Source organism: Typopeltis vanoorti, chromosome 12 (assembly GCF_054136105.1).
Source record: "Typopeltis vanoorti isolate ZY-2024b chromosome 12, IOZ_Tvanoo_1.0, whole genome shotgun sequence".
Lineage (NCBI taxonomy): Eukaryota > Metazoa > Arthropoda > Arachnida > Uropygi > Thelyphonidae > Typopeltis > Typopeltis vanoorti.
In genome coordinates, this window is record NC_143560.1 from 3,874,934 (window position 1) to 3,892,699 (window position 17,766).

At 36.2% G+C, this 17,766-nt stretch overlaps 1 protein-coding gene across 1 annotated transcript in view; it reads right to left on the reverse strand.

Moving 5' to 3' along the window:
• The window catches only part of LOC150100551 (mitochondrial import receptor subunit TOM70-like), a 189,622-nt gene that overhangs the window by 46,308 nt on the left and 125,548 nt on the right, over nt 1–17,766 (reverse strand). The window lies entirely within an intron of this gene.

Sequence of the window (17,766 nt, forward strand, 5' to 3'; positions counted from 1 at the left end):
TGCTAAGGGTAGACCAGATCAGATATATTGGGAACATTATTATTCTAGAAAAACGTGGTCTTTGTTAAATCTCTTTAGATCTCTAATACGTAAACTACTGGTGGTATTGCACTAGACAATGGCAGTCATCTACTTGCTAAAGACTTTCAAATATATGCTTGCAAAGTTTAGATGCTATTCATTTCAGCCGTTAAGAAATTTAACGACTAGGAAAAATGTGTCTATGACTCAGTGATGATGTTCACATTATATGTTCACATGCTTATAGTTGTTTTGTTATGTAAATGGCACCAAAAACTCGTCGTAACAAGGCAGTGACTAAAGCAGAGGAGAGCATTTGTCCTGAACAAAAACACTGCTACAGTGATGATAATTTATCTGAGAATACGCTGACATTAGAAATAGCTCGGTTAAAAGAAATTATTAGGAAATCGACCAGGGAATTGGAAAAGGTGGAAAAACGTTTGTTTAAACTTTGGCAGGATAAGAAAAAGGATGAGAACAACAACAGGCAGGAAAATACTGAACTTGGTAATCAAAATATTAATGGCAACAAGGTAAGTCCATTAATATCTAAGAAAAAAGAGGCAATATGGTATGGTGACTCAATTTTAAAATTTGCGCTTGCCGAGGGAGTCACCACTTCTAGTTTCCCGGGAGCGAAAATTAAAAACATGACACACATAATTGAAAACCAAAAATGAAATGTAAAAGAAATGGTAGTGCTGGTAGGTACAAATAATTTAAGTGGTGACAAACATAGTATGAGAGAAGATATGAAAGGTCTGTTTGAAGAAGCAAGAAAGAAATATGAAAGAGTAAAAATTGTTGGATTACTACCTAGATATGATAGTACTAAGTTAAGAAGCAGGGCGATGATAGCAAATGATTTCATGTGCAGGCTATGTGGATGATATGGATGTGAGTTTTTGAGATGTGTGGGGTGTGTTTGATGGCAGAAAAGATGTATAAGAATGATGGCCTGCACTTGAATTCATTTGGCATCAGAAGCCTGGAGAAATTACTTCTTGGTATGAGACCTAATGCAGAGTCAGTGAAACTAGATCATCAAGGGAGGAATGGGGAAAATGTGTGTGAAATTTCAACTATGGTATACAAACGTGATAAAGATATAAATGCCTTTGAACATGGTTATGTATGTGGCAAAGGAGTGGAAAAATATACTTTGGGTTCGGACCTTTTAAGTATGTCTGGGAAGGGAAAAGAGAAAATTCTAGAACAAGACCAAATACATTGCATATCTAATTATAAGAATAGGCTAGGTCGTAATTTATTATGTCTATACACAAAATGCCAGGAGCATTAGAAACAAAGGGGTTGAGTTTGTTGCTTGATTGAATATGATGTGGCCTAAGATTGTTGGCATTAGTGAAACCTGGCTATCAGAATCAGATATGGTAAGTGGGATCGAGTGTAAAGGATATACTATTTTTAGGAATGACAGAAGAGATAGGAGAGGAGGAGGAGTGTTACTAATGATATCAGATGACTTAAGTCCAGTTAGGGTAGAAATACAAGAAAACAATGATGGTAACAATATTCCATGTAGCGATGAGTTTGAGTCTATTTGGTGTGAAGTGGAGGTTAACAGAATGAAATATATGGTGGGGTGTTGCTACAGACCTGGCAGTTCAGTTGTAGGGAATGAAGAAATGCATTGCCAATTTTGCCTTATGAGTACCAAGTGAATGATGATCATTATGGGTGATTTTAATTTTCCAAACATTGATTGGGTAGAAGAGAAATCTCATGATCAGAAAGAACAGGAATTTATTGAATTGTTGCGAGATAACTTTCTCACGCAGCATGTGAAAGAAGGAACTCGAGGTCAAAGCATGTTGGATTTGCTTATAGCATCAGAAGGGATCTCTGTCAAGAATATGGCTATTTTACCACCAATTAGTGAGAGTGATCATGCTGTTCTTTCTTAGGAGGTATCTACTTGTATTGAAGCTCCGATTAAATAAGGCTACATGCTGAATAACAAAGCTGGAAATTATGATCAACTTAGAAGAATACTATCTTTGGTCCCATGGTATCGGTTACTGAATGGAAAAAATATCAGCAATGCATGGGAATCTTTGAAAAAGTGCTTGAATGAGGTGGTATCTGAATGTATTCCTAGTATTCGAAGAATAAATAGGTTGGGAGTGAAATGGATGTGCAGCCTTATTAAGCTAGAGATCCATAAGAAGAAGTTGATGTGGAAAGAATATCGTGAGAATAAGACTGAGAGGAATTATGAAATATATAAAGCTCAGGCCAGAAAAGTAACAAGTATTGTGAGAAAAGCTAAACCGGAGTATGAAAAGAAATTGGCCAAGCAAGCTAAAGGCAATCCAAAAGATTTTATCATTATGTCGTAAGCAAAAGAAAAAATAAATGCAGAAGATTAACTTTATTGAATGCAGATGGTACACGAGTGTTGGAAGCTAAGGAGATGGTTCAGTTAATGAGTGCTCACTTTGCTAAGATATATCAACCAAGTGTATGTAGCATGGTGCACAGTGCTACTGCTATGGTGGATGAAGAGTTAGAGGTTCAGGTTATGCAAGAGCTCACAATACTTGAAGAGCTCTTGCATAACCTGGTTAAGAATTTGTCAATAGGGACAGATGGAATATCAGCCCATTTGTTAAAGGAATGTTCAGCTGAATTGGCTAGGCCTTTCACACATTTGTATAACTTGAGTCTCAGCTCAAGAATGATACCACAGGAATGGAAGGAATGTATGATAGTTCCATTGCACAAAGGTGGTGCAAAAACTGATGTGTCTAATTACAGACTATTAGTATCTCTGGTGTGGTAGTGAAGATTTTAGAGAAGTTGGTAAGAACTCGCATACAAACGTGGGTAGACAAGCATTCTATACTCTGCAGGGAACAGCATGGGTTTACTAAAGGAAGGTCACGTTTTAGCAATTTGCTCATATTTTATAAAAATGTTACGGCCGAGTTGGATAAAGGGAATGGATACACTATGATAATGTTGGATTTTTCTAAGGCATTTGATAGGATATGCATGATAGGCTGTTGTGTAAACTGGAAAATATGGGATTGGAACATAATCTATTGACTTGGATCAGGGGATGGTTGAGAGACAGATATCAAAAAGTGGTATACTGTAGGTGTGAATCTGCCAGATTTAAGGTAACCAGTGGTGTACCTCAGGGCTCAGTCCTTGGGCCATTATTTATCAGATTTGCAATTGTTTGCTGATGATGCGAAGATAGGCAGGACAATCAGGAATGCTACTGATATTCAGCAATTACAAATTGATTTGAATAGACTGGAAATCTGGGCAATCGAAAATGGCTGTCAGTTTAATGTAACTAAGCGTAAGTTATGCACTTTGGCATGATTAGAGTTCCAGCGACATATTATATTAGCAGGGTTATGCTACAAGAAACTGAAGAGGCAAGGGATCTTGGTGTATTGATGGATAAGAATTTAAAGTTCAAAAGGTCACATAGCAAAAGTTGCAAATACAACTCAGAGGATAATTGCTATGTTGAAGCGAACCTTGACATGTAAGGATAAGGAAGTAACTTTGCCTCTTTATAAGGCTTTGATAAGACCACACTTGGATTACTGCATGCAGATTTGGTCTCCCAGGTTCCAAGGGGATAAAGAAGCTGTGGAAAGGGTGCAAAGAAGAGTTACAAAGATCATATCCAGATTATGGGATTTAGATTATGAACACAGATTGTGAGTATGTGCATGCAGACTCTGGTTAACAGGAGATAGAGGGGTGATATTGATAGAGGTCTATAAACTTTTGAATGGGTGTTATAGCATTTCAACTGATGAAATTTTTCGTTATATGGAAGGTGGGAAGAGAACACGGGGTCATCCATGGAAGTTAAATTTATTTGCAGTCAAGAAAGGGGTAAGAGCTAGGTTTTTCTCCCAGAGAGCAGTGAGTGAGTGGAATAATTTGCGCTTACGGGTAGTGAGTGCATCTAGTGTGAATGAATTCAAGGGTAAGTATAATAGCTGGATTGGGTAATTTACAGCCTCGCTCGATGAGTCCTTGACTCCTTGGAGGTCTCAGATAATAATAATAATAAAAAATCAAGGACATATGCAGTCAGTAAAAATGTTGATTTCAAATGAAAAGGAATGTGTGTGAAAATGAAGGCAGAGCATTAAAATATGGCAAAGGCAATGATGCCATAAATTATAGTAGATAATTTAAACAAAAGGGAAAAAATGCAAAATAACAGAAGGGTAAGACTGATGATCCATGAAATGGAACAATACTCTGATCATATTTATAGAAATCAAAAGAGTAAAACTTACTGAAGTACCAATCAGTAGTGATGAAATCCAGATTGTTTAGTACAATTGAACAAACAAGAAATATTGAGCTCATCAGGGTGTCATGGTTGAGACAGCCATTCAGTATTTCTATTAAAGAGTTTCTTTTAAAGAGATTCTGGCCAAGTTTAATGTATGGGCGATTCAAATGCATAGAGAACAGAACAGAAAAAGTTACAAAACATTCTAACTGGTTTAGAACTCTTTGTGACTATCTATTAAGAACTGTATAGGAACTAAACTGACTATAAGTCAGTTTAGTTTTCAGAGTGACACTCAAAAGTATCTTTTAAGCAGATTTCAAATATGCTTTGAAATCTGTTTTCTCATAAGAGGATGTCAAACTCCCCATTTCATACCTTGGCATTTTGTTTTGGTCTGGGAACTTTTGGATCAGACTTTGTGAAGCCATTATTCAAAAATGTCTAACATGCATCTCTATTAAACAACTAAAAAACAATTTCTCTCCCTCACACACACACAGTGTCCATGTCGATGCAGGTTCATCTTAGGCATAAGAAATTTCGTCAAAATCTGTCTAGTCAGAGCAACATTATTATATGTGTGTACGAATGAACAAATAGAATTAAATAAGTACCAATGTACTGTACCTAAAAAATAATTTAAAAACTCTTTTCTGAATGACCACAGCCCAAAATCAGCCATTTTCCCTCCAAAATCTATAAGATGACTTCCGTGTGATATCAATTTGATATATTCAAGGAATCTCTGAATGTGTTTCTTGTATCATGAAAGAATTCCATCTCTCAGTCGCATACAAACCCACTAGCCAAATCAGACCCATTTTCCTTCTTCAAAAGATAAACATATAACCACTACTACCTGGAGTATATTGAATTCCTTATAACTGTAACTTATCCTATTTCAGCAAAAACAGGCTGCTCTATCACAAAATGCATTTCTGAATACCAATCCTATACTGAACTATGAAAATGCTGTGAATTTGGCCTTGAAAACATTAAGTTTTATACAAGTGCCTTCAAATATGAACACCTTTTCAAGGAAAGTTGTGAAGTTCTTCATCATCAATCTCCAATTCTCAATCTAAATTGGAAACTTTCTATTCCAAAAATAAGGGAAATTGTGATTAAAATTGTATTTCTAAATTATATTGTACATTATATTAATAGTGATTGCAAAGGAACAATTTGGCTTCATGCCTGGTAGACCAACAACAGATGTTATCTTTGGGTTGTGGCAGATGATGGAAAAGTATTGAGAGAAACAAAGGGAGCTACATCTGGCATTTATTGATCTGGAGAAAGCATACAATAGAGTGCCAAGGCAAGAAGTCTGGAGGTGTCTGAGGGAGAAGATTCCAGAGAAATATGTCAGGTTGGTGCAGGAAATGTACAGAAATGTGAAGATAAGTGTTTGGACCTGTCTGGGACAGACAAAGTTTTCAAGTAACAGTTGGCTTGTATCAAAGGTCAGCATTAAGTCCGTTTCTGTTTAATATTGTGATGGAGGTGGTAACAGAGGAGGTGAGAGAAGATGCGCCTTGGACAATGTTGTATGCAATGACATCTTGCTGTGTGCAGATTCAAGAGAAGAAGCGTGAACTAAACTGGAAAGATGGAGAAAAGTACTGGAAGAGAGAGGTATAAGAGTGAGCAGAAGTAAGACAGAGTATATGTGTTGCACAGTGGACAGCAGACAGGAGACAGATCTGTAGCTGGAAGGTGTGAGACTTTAGATAGGTTCAACAGTGGAAGAAGATGGAGGAGTTGAGAAGGAAGTGGGATGCAGGATACAAGCGGGTTGGAGGAACCTGGGGGAGATGGCTGGAGTGTTATGCGATAAGAGGGTGCCGATCAATCTGAAAGGCAAAATCTATAGGACAGTAGTGAGGCCAGCTATAACATATGCTATAGAAACTGTGGCCCTGAGGAAAAATAACATCAGCAGGATGGAAGTAGCAGAGATGAGAATGCTTAGGTGGATGTGCGGTGTGACCAGAAAGGATCGTCTGAGAAATGACTATGTCAGGGGAACTGTGAAAGTTACGAACTTAGGAGCGAAAATACAGGAGACAAGGTTGAGATGGTTTGGTCATATGACGAGGAGGGAGGACGAATATGTGGAAAGAATGCAGATGGATGTGCAAGGAAGGCGGAAGCATGGGCGGCCAAGGAAGAGATGGAGGGAGCTGGTAGAATGAGGATGAAGAACTTGAATGTGGTGACAGCCCAAGACAGGAAGGTGTGGAGGAGACTCATTATCAACAGTGACCCCACTTAAGTGGGAGAAGCTGCAGAAGAAGATTGTATTAATAGTGATTGCAAAGGAACAATTTGGCTTCATGCCTGGTAGACCAACAACAGATGCAGAAGAAGAAGGTTGTATTAATAGTGTGTGTGTGGGGGGGGGGGGGGGGAATCCTAAGTAGTACAACAGGTTTTCATCTAGTATTTACACTGTTGTCTTATTAATTTTTCTATTATTTGTTCTTTCACACTAATGATGGTTTAAGAAACTAAACTGAAATATCTGCAAACTAATTTTTCCACCTTTATTAACTTTTTTTTTTTTTTTTACTGTGAAAGCATTTTTATCATTGTACAGATTGTGCACAATTATCACTCCATAATTCATTGGGAGCAAACTGCCTCAATAAGAATATCAGGAGCAACTTCAGAGGAATTCCCAGCAAAGAAGATTGTCAGACAAGGCTGCATTCTTTCTTCTGTATTGTTTAATCTCTATACTGAAAATATCTGCTTATTAAATTACTTAAGGAATTTACAACGTACAAATGATATAAATTAAAATTAAACTTTAATCTATATTCCAATATTTCGGCAACGTCACATTGCCATTTTCACAGGAACTTAAAATAAAGAGATGTGCATGCAGGCACTACACACAATAACTGAGGATGAAGTGGGAAGCTGTTGTTTCTCCTAAAAGTCCTGATGGTGTCCCCCTCCCCAGTAGGCTATGTAAGTATTCTCGGCCGTTGGGATGAAGGTCTTCTGATGTAAGTCTCCCAAATTTGGGGTAGTCTCATGCAACCAAATTTGTTGAGGTTTGGCATGTTTCTTAGGGCTGAGGCTGATTCCATGAATAGCCTTTCAAATTTGAATTTACTATGGTGTATAACGGTGGCTTTCTTCCACTATTCTTCTGTGGTCAGTATCCAGAGCATGGTCTGCAAGAGCAGAGTGGCTATACTGGTGAAAACTGATGTAGTCCTTGTGTTCTTAAATTCTGATATTCGCTGTCCTGCTTGTTTGGCCAAAGTAGTACAGCTTACAGCTGCAAGGGACCTGGTATACACCAGGTAGCTCTAAGGGAGTGGTTGGTCTTTAGTGGAGTGGATAAGGGATGCCAATTTTTTCTGTATTGTTGTTTGACATTTTCAGTTCTATGAGAACTGAAAATATCATACAACAATTAGAAGAATTTAAAGGAGTCAGCACAGGAGGCAAAAATATAAACAACTTAAGATATGCAAATGATATGGTACTGCTGGCTGAAAATAAAAAAGATCTTCAAAACTTACTAGAAGAGACATTGAAACTAAGTGAAAAATATGGACTTAATTTCAACTTCAAAAAAACCAAAACCATGTTGGTAACAAGAGAAAAGGGAAAATACCTGATATCAATATTAAGATCAATAATAATACCTTAGATCAAGTAGAGAGTTATATATATTTGAGTCAACTAATTACAGAGAATGGGAAGTGTGATAAGGAAATATTAAGAAGGATAGAAATTGCTAGATAAACCTTCATTAGCATGAAAAACATTCTGACCTCAAGGGAAATTCACACCAAAACAAGAATTAAGCTGTCCGAATGCATACGTCAACGCTGATGTATGGAGCAGAAACCTGGACACTATCAAAATATTGTGAAAATAAACTAAAAGCCTTTGAAAATGTGGGTCCTCAGAAGAATTCTTAGAGTCCCATGGAGTGCCAAAAAAAAAAAAAAAAAAAAAAAAAAAAAAAAAAAAAAAAAAAAAAAAAAGCAATTTAGAGATATTAGGGTTTGATTGGAGAAGATAGGACTCTGTTGAAAACCATTAGTTGAAAAGGAAAACCACTAAGGCATGAATCTCCACAAAAAACATTTCTAGGAAAAAGAACAAGAGAAAAACAAAAAAAACAGATTGGATGGAAAATATTAAGGACTAGACCTTTTTGTCTTATGAAGAAAGTAAAAGAGAAGCACAAAACCTGTACCTGGTGGAAGCTTATGGTAGTCAACCTCCTGGAAGGAGATGACATCTGACAAGACATAATTCAAACATTTTGCTATCTAGCAAAAAAAAAAAAAAATGTATTCCAAATCTAAGGCAAACATCATGTTTTAATAAAAAAAAATTGTATCATATTTAACAACTTAAGTTTGTTTCAATTTTAACTTCAATGCTAAGTTAAGCTTGAGATGGTAAAGCAGTTATTAACCAGTTACTTATTATCCTATATATATCCCCCATCCCTCAGGGACTCACTTTAGTGAGTACGGGCATGGCAAACCCAAGGTATCTGATGCTGGACCATGCCTTACTTCATGTAATATACATCTGTTCTATTATCTGTAGACCGATCCCTCCTCTTCCTTCCTGTTTCTTTCTTTCTTTCTTCTTGCTCCTTCCCCCAAATGCTATTAGAGTATTTGAGGTCTATGGGTGAATCTTTCCTATTTTGCTGTTTCATTTCGTCTTATGCAAACAGTGTAGTGCTAACAGGGCATTACCAAACACTGTAACATGGTCAGGTCATCAGGCAATGGTCATACCACATCGTCCATCGTGTGGGTTACCAAGGGATCCATTCGGGTTTCAGGCAGAGGGACCCGTTCGAAAAATATGTTACAGTCTCCCTTAGACACCACTCTGCTAGAGGAAACTCCATCAACGGGCCTGCTACTTATTGGGGAAGGTGTTTAGAGGCAGCGCAAAGAAACGGTTCTGCAGAAGGATCAAAATGGCACCAGACTATGGCTTTAGGCAAATGGAACATCTTCTCTCTGACAGGGAAGGAGAAGGAACTGGTCGAGGAAGCCAAGCTCTACCAACTAGATTTAGTTAAGCTTTCTTCGACCAAGAGGAGAGGCTCTGGAACTGTCGACCTAAATGAGGGGTGGAAGCTCTACTATAGATCAGATTTTCACTTTAAGACAAATAGTTGAGAAATCATGGGAATATGACAAGGAGCTATACTTATTTTGTAGATATAGGTGTTATTTGTAAAGGCATACAACAAGATGCCCAAAGAAAAGCTTTTCAAACCACTACAGTTATATGAGGTTGAATGGAACATTATACAGAGCTATATATAGTCTATATTAAAGTTGTCAGTCAGCAGTTAGAATTGAAGGAAATACAGCAAAATGGTTTGATATAAAATCAGGTAACAATGGGTAATCAGGGATAACAATGCACATTATCTCTACTCTTATTCATCATCTATATGGATCACATTATGAAATGAAACACATGGGTGACTCAAAAGTCCCATCTAGGTGATGCACCCTCTGTGGGTGTTTGTAGGTGGCCTAGGATGTAAAGTGGGACCTCTGACAATTACTGTTACCCAAATTTTGGGAAATTTTAAGCATCTGTATTTATTTAAATTTGGTTGAATTCTGAGTGCCGCTGGAGATTCGAATAAGTCTTTTCTTCTTGAATTGACTATGATGGAGTACGGTAAAGTATATAAAGTACCCTGTTCCTGCAAATTGGCTTACTTTGGACAGACAGGTAGATCAGTGACCATCTGTTTAAAAGAACGCATCATACATCTGCAATCACGACTATGGTCAATCTGGCCTTACAGACCACGTATTGGATACAAACCACAGGATCTCCTGCGCCATCACCACCACCATAATAAATTCAAAAAGGAAACACTTATTAGAATCCACAGTGGCACTCAGAAATCAACCAAATTTAAATAAATACAGATGCATAAAATTTCCCAAAATTTGGGAAACAATTGTCAGAGGTCCCGCTTTACACCCTAGAGCATCTACAAACACCCATAGAGGGTGCACTACCTAGATAGGATTTTAGAGTCACCCATGTGTTTCATTTAGTATTATATTGTCTTTGTGTGTGTTATAGGTGTTATTTGTAATCCCTGAAGATGTCTTACATCTGCAAGAACTGAGATGAAATATTGGAAGCATTAAAATTAGTGTTTAATCCTTTCCTAGTGATGTAAATATTTCATTAAACCTCCACAACACAATGTCGTCCCATCACTTAAGCCTTAACACATAAGAGGACACAAGGTTTGAAAGTGCTGGATGTGATCATAGCAGTAACCAGTCATGCTGCTTCTCTTTGGGGAAATGATCATGTAGTCCTGATTTGGGAGACTGCTAGATATCCAAAATTTTCTTTAAGAAGAAGTATGCATGGAATTACAAAGCAGATGATTATGAAAAGCTGAGATGTCTAGGACACAGAAAGTTAAAGAGGCAGTGAAGGAAAAGAAGAAAGCATATCAAAAATTTTCCTGGCAAATAAGTCAGCTTTTACTCTTACAGAATACAGAGACAAATGTAAGAAAGCTAAACAGTGTGTAAAACTAGCTAAACAAAAGTCATGGGAGGACTTTGGCAAGAATATAGAAAATAAATATCAAGAAGGTGGCAAAATATTCTGGAGGTTGTTGAAGAAGCTTAGGAATGGAGGAAAGAGTTCTGTAAAAGGAGTTAGAGATGATAAAGGTGACATGAAAACAGGAGAAAAAGATATCCTTGAAGTATGGAGTAATTACTTTGAAAAACTGCTAAATGAAACAAGCAGTGATGACAGCACAGTGATAAAAAACGCTGACCAGGCATGCAGATATCCATACTTGAAGTAGAAAAAGCCATCAAAGGCTTGAAATGTGGAAAGGCAGCAGGAGTAGATGATATTCGACCAGAAATGCTGAAGTATGGTGGTATAAGAGTCCTACAGTGGCTGCACTGCATAGTTCAGAAAGCCTGGACAGAGGGACGAATTCCCGATGATTGGAGTAGAGCTCTCATAGTACCCATATATAAAAAGGGAAATAAAACTGAATGTGAGAATTACAGAGGTATTTCCCTACTGAGTGTTCCTGACAAGATCTATGCAAGCATACTTGAAAAATGGTTGAGAAGAATTGTGGAAGAAAACTTGGTGAAGAACAAGCTGGATTCAGGCCAAATAGAGGCTGTCAGGATCAGATCTTCACTTTACGACAAATAGTCGAGAAAGCATGGGAATATAACAAAGATCTGTATTTAAGTTTTGTCGATTTGGAAAAGGCATATGACAAGGTGCCAAGAGAGAAGCTATTCAATATGCTGCAGTTATATGGTGCCAATGGGGCATTATATCAAGCAATACTTAGTCTTTATTTGAGTTGTGAGTCAGCAGTTAGAATTGAAGGAAGTACAGGAAGATGGTTTAATGTTAAATCTGGTGCGAGACAAGGTTGTACATTATCCCCTCTGTTATTCATTATCTATATGGATCACATTATGAAGGAAAGTGGTATTAAACATGATATCAAAATTGGAGATGTTAATGTCAGCTCTTTGCTTTATGCAGATGATGTTATACTTCTAAATAAATCCGCTACAAGTCTGCAAGATTCTCTGACTAAATTGAATTGCTGTTGTAATAGATATGGTATGAAGGTCAGCAATAAAAAGACAAAGACAATGAAAATAGGCAGAATCATTGAAAATGTCAACTGTGTTGTGAATGGAGAACCTGTGGAACAAGTAAAACATTTCAGCTACTTAGGCATGATTTTTACTGAAGATGGTAAATTAAATATAGAAATAGACAACAGAATCAGCAAAGCTGGTATGGTGGGAAGTCACGTGAATAAATTCATATGGAATAAGAGAGAAATTAGTCGGAACACTAAATTAGCTGTATACAAGACAGTGTTCAAACCAGTTTTAACTTATGGATCTGAGAGCTGGGTCAGAAGTAAAACACTTGACCAAAGACTAGAGACCGCAGATATGAGAGTCCTAAGAAAGATTAGAGGCGTGAACAGATGGCATCAATGGCAATATCATATTAAAAATAAGGATATTAGGAAAGAACTTGACATTGTCAGCATCCAGGAATGCGTTAGCAGAGCTAATCTCAGGTGGCATGGTCACTTAAATAGAATGGGAGAGGAAAGATTAGCAAAACAAGTGTTCTCTGCCAGGTTGGCAGGAAAACGACCCAGAGGAAGACCAAGATATAGGTGGATTGATACAGTACAAAGTGCCTTAGACGATAGAAATATAAGATCTGATAATGTTATAGTCTTGACAAGCAACAGACTGATTTGGAGGAAAATTGTAGATAGGAGGTTAGTAATGATGTAATTTTTTCATGTAGTGCTGTCATATCCTGTACACCCCTTGAGGGTACATGGCAGGAATTTGATGATGATGATATGTCTACTTGTGAGTGGAGTGCCATGGCATAAGAATTTGGAAGGGAGAGGAAGAGATATTAGCAATGTATGGGAGATAGTCCAAAGAGCATTTGAAAAAAAAAAAAATGTATCAAAATGTACATACCCAGAGTCATGAGGATAAATCAGGTAGGCATTAGATGGATAAATGGCATCATTAAGCATGAGATGCAGAATAAAAAGTTGTGGAAGAAATATAAAGAAATGGGTGATCAGCATGCACACGAAGTACAACGCACAGACAAGAAGAGTGACATGTATGGTAAGGAACATCAAAGCTAACTATGTAATGAAGCTGAGTGATAAGGCCAAAAGAAATCCTAAAGAGTTCTTTTGCTATGTGACAGGCTGCATATTACACAGGTAGAAATGGACTTAGGATTTAGGAGTAATGGTGGACAAAGTCCAGCGACATACAGTATAAGGGATCAAAATATCTCAGAGGATCACTTGGATGTTAAGAACATATTGACAAGCAGGGACAAAGAAAATATTATCCCTCTTTATAAAGCTTGATTCAACCACATCTAGACTACTGCACAGATTTGGCTGTCTGGATTTCTTGGAGATGTGGAAAGAGATGGAGAGAATGCAGTGGCAAGAGACTAAAAAGGTGACCGGTTTGTGGAGTGTTCACTATAAGTATAGACCAAAAGTGTTTGAGGGCTACAAATTTAGGTAATAAGCAGAAAAGGAGATATGATGGAATATATATGTTAGTAAAGGAATTTTATAGAACAGATGCTAAAGAAATTTTCCAGAACATGACTGGATGGGAGAGAAGAGTCATCCATAACATGTGTCCAGCAAAGGTGTAAAAGACCAGCATTTTTTTGCTTGGAGAGTGATAAATGAGAATACGAAGGTTGTTTGAAAAGTTTAGTAAAAAAATAAGTTAAACACATTTTTTTGGAAAAAATCACCTTTATTTCTCAACATAGTCTCCATCGAGGTCTACACATTTGGTCGAGCAAGTTTCTAATTTTTTCATCCCACCTAAAAAGTACGATTTTTTAAATTGTTCAAAATAGTCATTGACAGCCTTGATGACATCCTTATTCGAAGAAAATTTTCCCACCAAGCCAAATTTTTAAGTTTGGGAACAAGAAGTCACATGGGGCCAAGTCTGGAGAACACAGTGGAAGTGGAATTAATTCGAACCTCAATTCGTGCAATTTTGGCATTACAACGCCCGATGTGTGGAACTTTTTTTTGTCCGCCAATCTTGGCTGTTTTTTCTTCAGTTCTTTTAAACGGTCCAACGATGATGCATAATAGACTCCATTATTGTCTTATCCTTTTCGAAATAGTCTATCATGATAATTCCTTGCGAATCCCAAAAAACAGTGGCCATTACCTTCCCAGCTGACAAAACGATCTTCGCTTTTTTCAGTGCTCTTTCACCGGGCATTGTTCACTGTTTTGACTGCTGCTTGGACTCAGGTATGTAGTGGTGAATCCAATTTTTGTCTACAGTCACAAATCAATGCAAAAAAAATCCTACGAATTGCGATTAAACATCGCCAAACATTGAGTTGAAATGTCTTTTCGCAAGCATTTTTGATCATCAGTCAACAATCGTGGCACCCATTGTGCAGGATATTATACATCCATTCAGTTCAGATACCTACAAGTTGGCAATCTCACATGCTTTCACTCGGCGGTCTTCCATAATGATACCATGGATTTTGTCAATCATTTCCTTCGTAGTGACCTCAGTTTGGGCGTCTGGAGTGTGCTTCATCTTCGATGGACTTACGACCACGTTTAAACTCATTTATCAAAAATAAATAGTCTTTAATGCTGGTGCAGAGTCCCCATGAACTGCATCTAACTTGGCTTTGATCTGCATGGCTGTCCACTTCTTCAAATAAAAGTGTTTTATCACTGCTGCATGAAACTAGTTTATCTCCATTTTTATGAAAAATGCGAACATGGTCATTTTAAGCGTTTGCCTAACAAGAACTATGCGTCACACGTGGCTAAAATTTTGCCAGGGTCACGAAAAAGATGATATGTGCTGACATGGCATGAATGAACAAATTGTGTCGCCGTCCACTGGAAATTTACCAAACTTTTCAAACAACCCTCATAAGTTGCCAGAGATAGCCATGGATGATTTTGGTGAACAACTTTAAAAAGGAACACTGTAACAGGAATTGTGATGGTCAGTATGGAACTTTCATAATGAGTCTTTGGATTTCATGGACTACATCTATATAATGATAATTTTTTTACCACTGTTGCACCATTTAGTTACCTCATTTAATAATTTTTAAAACTAATTACTCCAGACATGGACAATAACTTCAAATTTTATATCATTTTTATTCCTTCTATTTCAAAGATGTTTCAATAGCCACTAGGATATTTTCCCTTTTACGATACTTCTCCTGTACTCTTTCTAGCTACTTTTACATATAATTTAACTTTCCTACACTTTTCTTTATATTTTTAAAGCAAATACTGATTTTTCAAAGCAGAACTTTTTTAGAAAATATCTTCCTTTTTAAGGATGTCCACTGTAGAGTTCTTAATTTTCTATTTTTGCAATTGCCATATGCTTCTATGGCTGGATGATTCAATGCTTTTCTACAAAATTTGTTACTTGATCTCTAATGGTTTTAAATGTTTTCATTCTTTTCTCAGTAGTATATTATTTGAAGTATACAATTCACATTTTATAGTAGTTCACTTGATTCATTTCAAGGCTTCAGTAAATTTTTCCCATTCCAATGGTATACTACTCAGTCTTATCTTGCTGAATGCTACCTAATTAACATATTCGATTTCTCATTTGTAATCACATTGTTGTATGTTAGACCAAGCTAAAGAAACACTACTGTTATCTGTGTAAGGAGAGTATGTCAATTTGTTTATATTACTCATGCTTGTTTTGTGTGTACACACTTGATGTGTTAAAAGTTTTTCACTTGGTTATACCATAAATTAAAGATACAAAGAAATTATATTCTTAATTTAATCATTTATCCAAGTGTAAGCAAACAAAGTTTGCACATGAAGAATCTTCATGACTGTGCTGCTTGTATATAGAGGCTAATAACTTCACATCATTTATTTACCTTGGTAGCCCTTCTTTATACACCTTTTGGAGGTGTATAATGCTATGCATTATGCTACCCAGAGCAGATACCAAGGTTTGAGGTAATGCATATATTTATATGAAAAAGTGTATTATATCACATTATTATTAAAATACTCCAGATCAGAGATAGATGATGAAAGTTTTTACATTTTTATAAAATAAAGATGCCAAGAAATTATATTCTTGGCTTAATCCTTTATCCAAGTGTAATCAAACAAAGTTTGAGCGTGAATTATCTTCACAACTGGACTACTTGTATATAGAGGCTAATGACTTGACATCAATTACCTTAGTATTGCATAATGCCAATCATATCTCCATTTGGGGATATATAATGCATTATGAAAAGGGCCACTACTCAGAGTGGTTTTGATTTCATTGTGGTCTCATCAGTGGGAGCCAGATCCAGAAAAGATACCATAGTTGAAGTAATGCAGATGTCTTATATCCTCATATACTTTTGTTTGCTAACACTGGGATAAAGGATTAAACCAAGAATATAATTTCTTGGCATCTTTAATCTATAACATAACAAGGTAAAAAAAAACTTTCAGCATCTATCTCAGATCCAGAGTATTTTAATAGTAAGGTGATCTTTCCACTACTTGTATATAGGAAATATGACTTCTGCATTATTTCAACTTTGGTATTGCTTTGAATCTGACTCCCACTGATGAGACCTCAATAAAGGTTGAAATCAGTCTGGGTGGCCCATCTCGTGATGCATAGCATGATACATGTCTGAATCAGGCATGCTTTGTATTATGGGACAATAAGGCAACTAATGTGAAGTCAGGTGCCTTATTGTCAGTTGCCTTATATACAAGTAGCCCAGTCACGAAAATGTGCAAACTTTGTTGCTTACCCTTGGATACAGGATTAACCCAAGAATATAATTTCTCGTCATCTTTAATTTACACTTGATCTGTATCCTTTCAGATGCAACTTATTGTTTTCACAGTGTGTGTCAAGTAGGTTTATAAGAGTTCGATTCTATTGGTGAAATGATCTTAACTTCATTTTAGAATCCAGGAAATTATTGACCAAATAAAAAATAAATAAATAAATGTAAGTAAATAAATATATTTATTTAATTATTTATTAATAAATTAGTAATGTATTAGTAATAGCTGATATGTTGTCATTAGCAAAAGGAGAATGTCTTTAAGACGAACAACGGATATCACTCTCCACTAATAATTGTGAATTTTAATAAAGAATTAATAAATATATTTATTTAATGAAATTAAATAAAACTATTTGGATCCATGTCCTTCTAAATAAAAATTATACTTTAGAATCTCCTTTATCTTTAAAGGATAAATTCATTCAATGACTCGTTTTATTATTGGTTTTGGTGAACATGTGCTTAAAAAAATTCCTACAAAAACAATAAATGTTCATTAGTCAGTTCCTTATCTGGCCTTTTCTCAAAATACAAAACTTCATAACTTCCATGGAATTATGCAGTTTCTTTATTTGGCATATATTTTTCCATTCATTCTCATTTACACTGAGTATAAATATTCTTACCTTAGGCAGTTTAATTACAAGAAGCATGAATCACAAATTCTTTACCAGAGAAAAACAGTTTAAAGAAGAGAAAAACTTAAAAAAGTAGCAGTTTCTTTTACTATTTTATAAACAACTATATATCAAAATAGAACATTTCATTAATGCCACTTTACAGTTTTAGATTTCTCTAATGCCTTCATTTGTTCCACAAAAATAATTCATTATCACTAGTGTCTTTGAGACAGAAGGAAAATTCTGTTCAGCATTTTTTCAAACGTTAAAATGGAATGTCCACTTAATATCTCCTTTTATTACTATTCACTTGTTGACAGTATCAACTTTTCTAGTCAAGAGATCCTTGCTAAGACT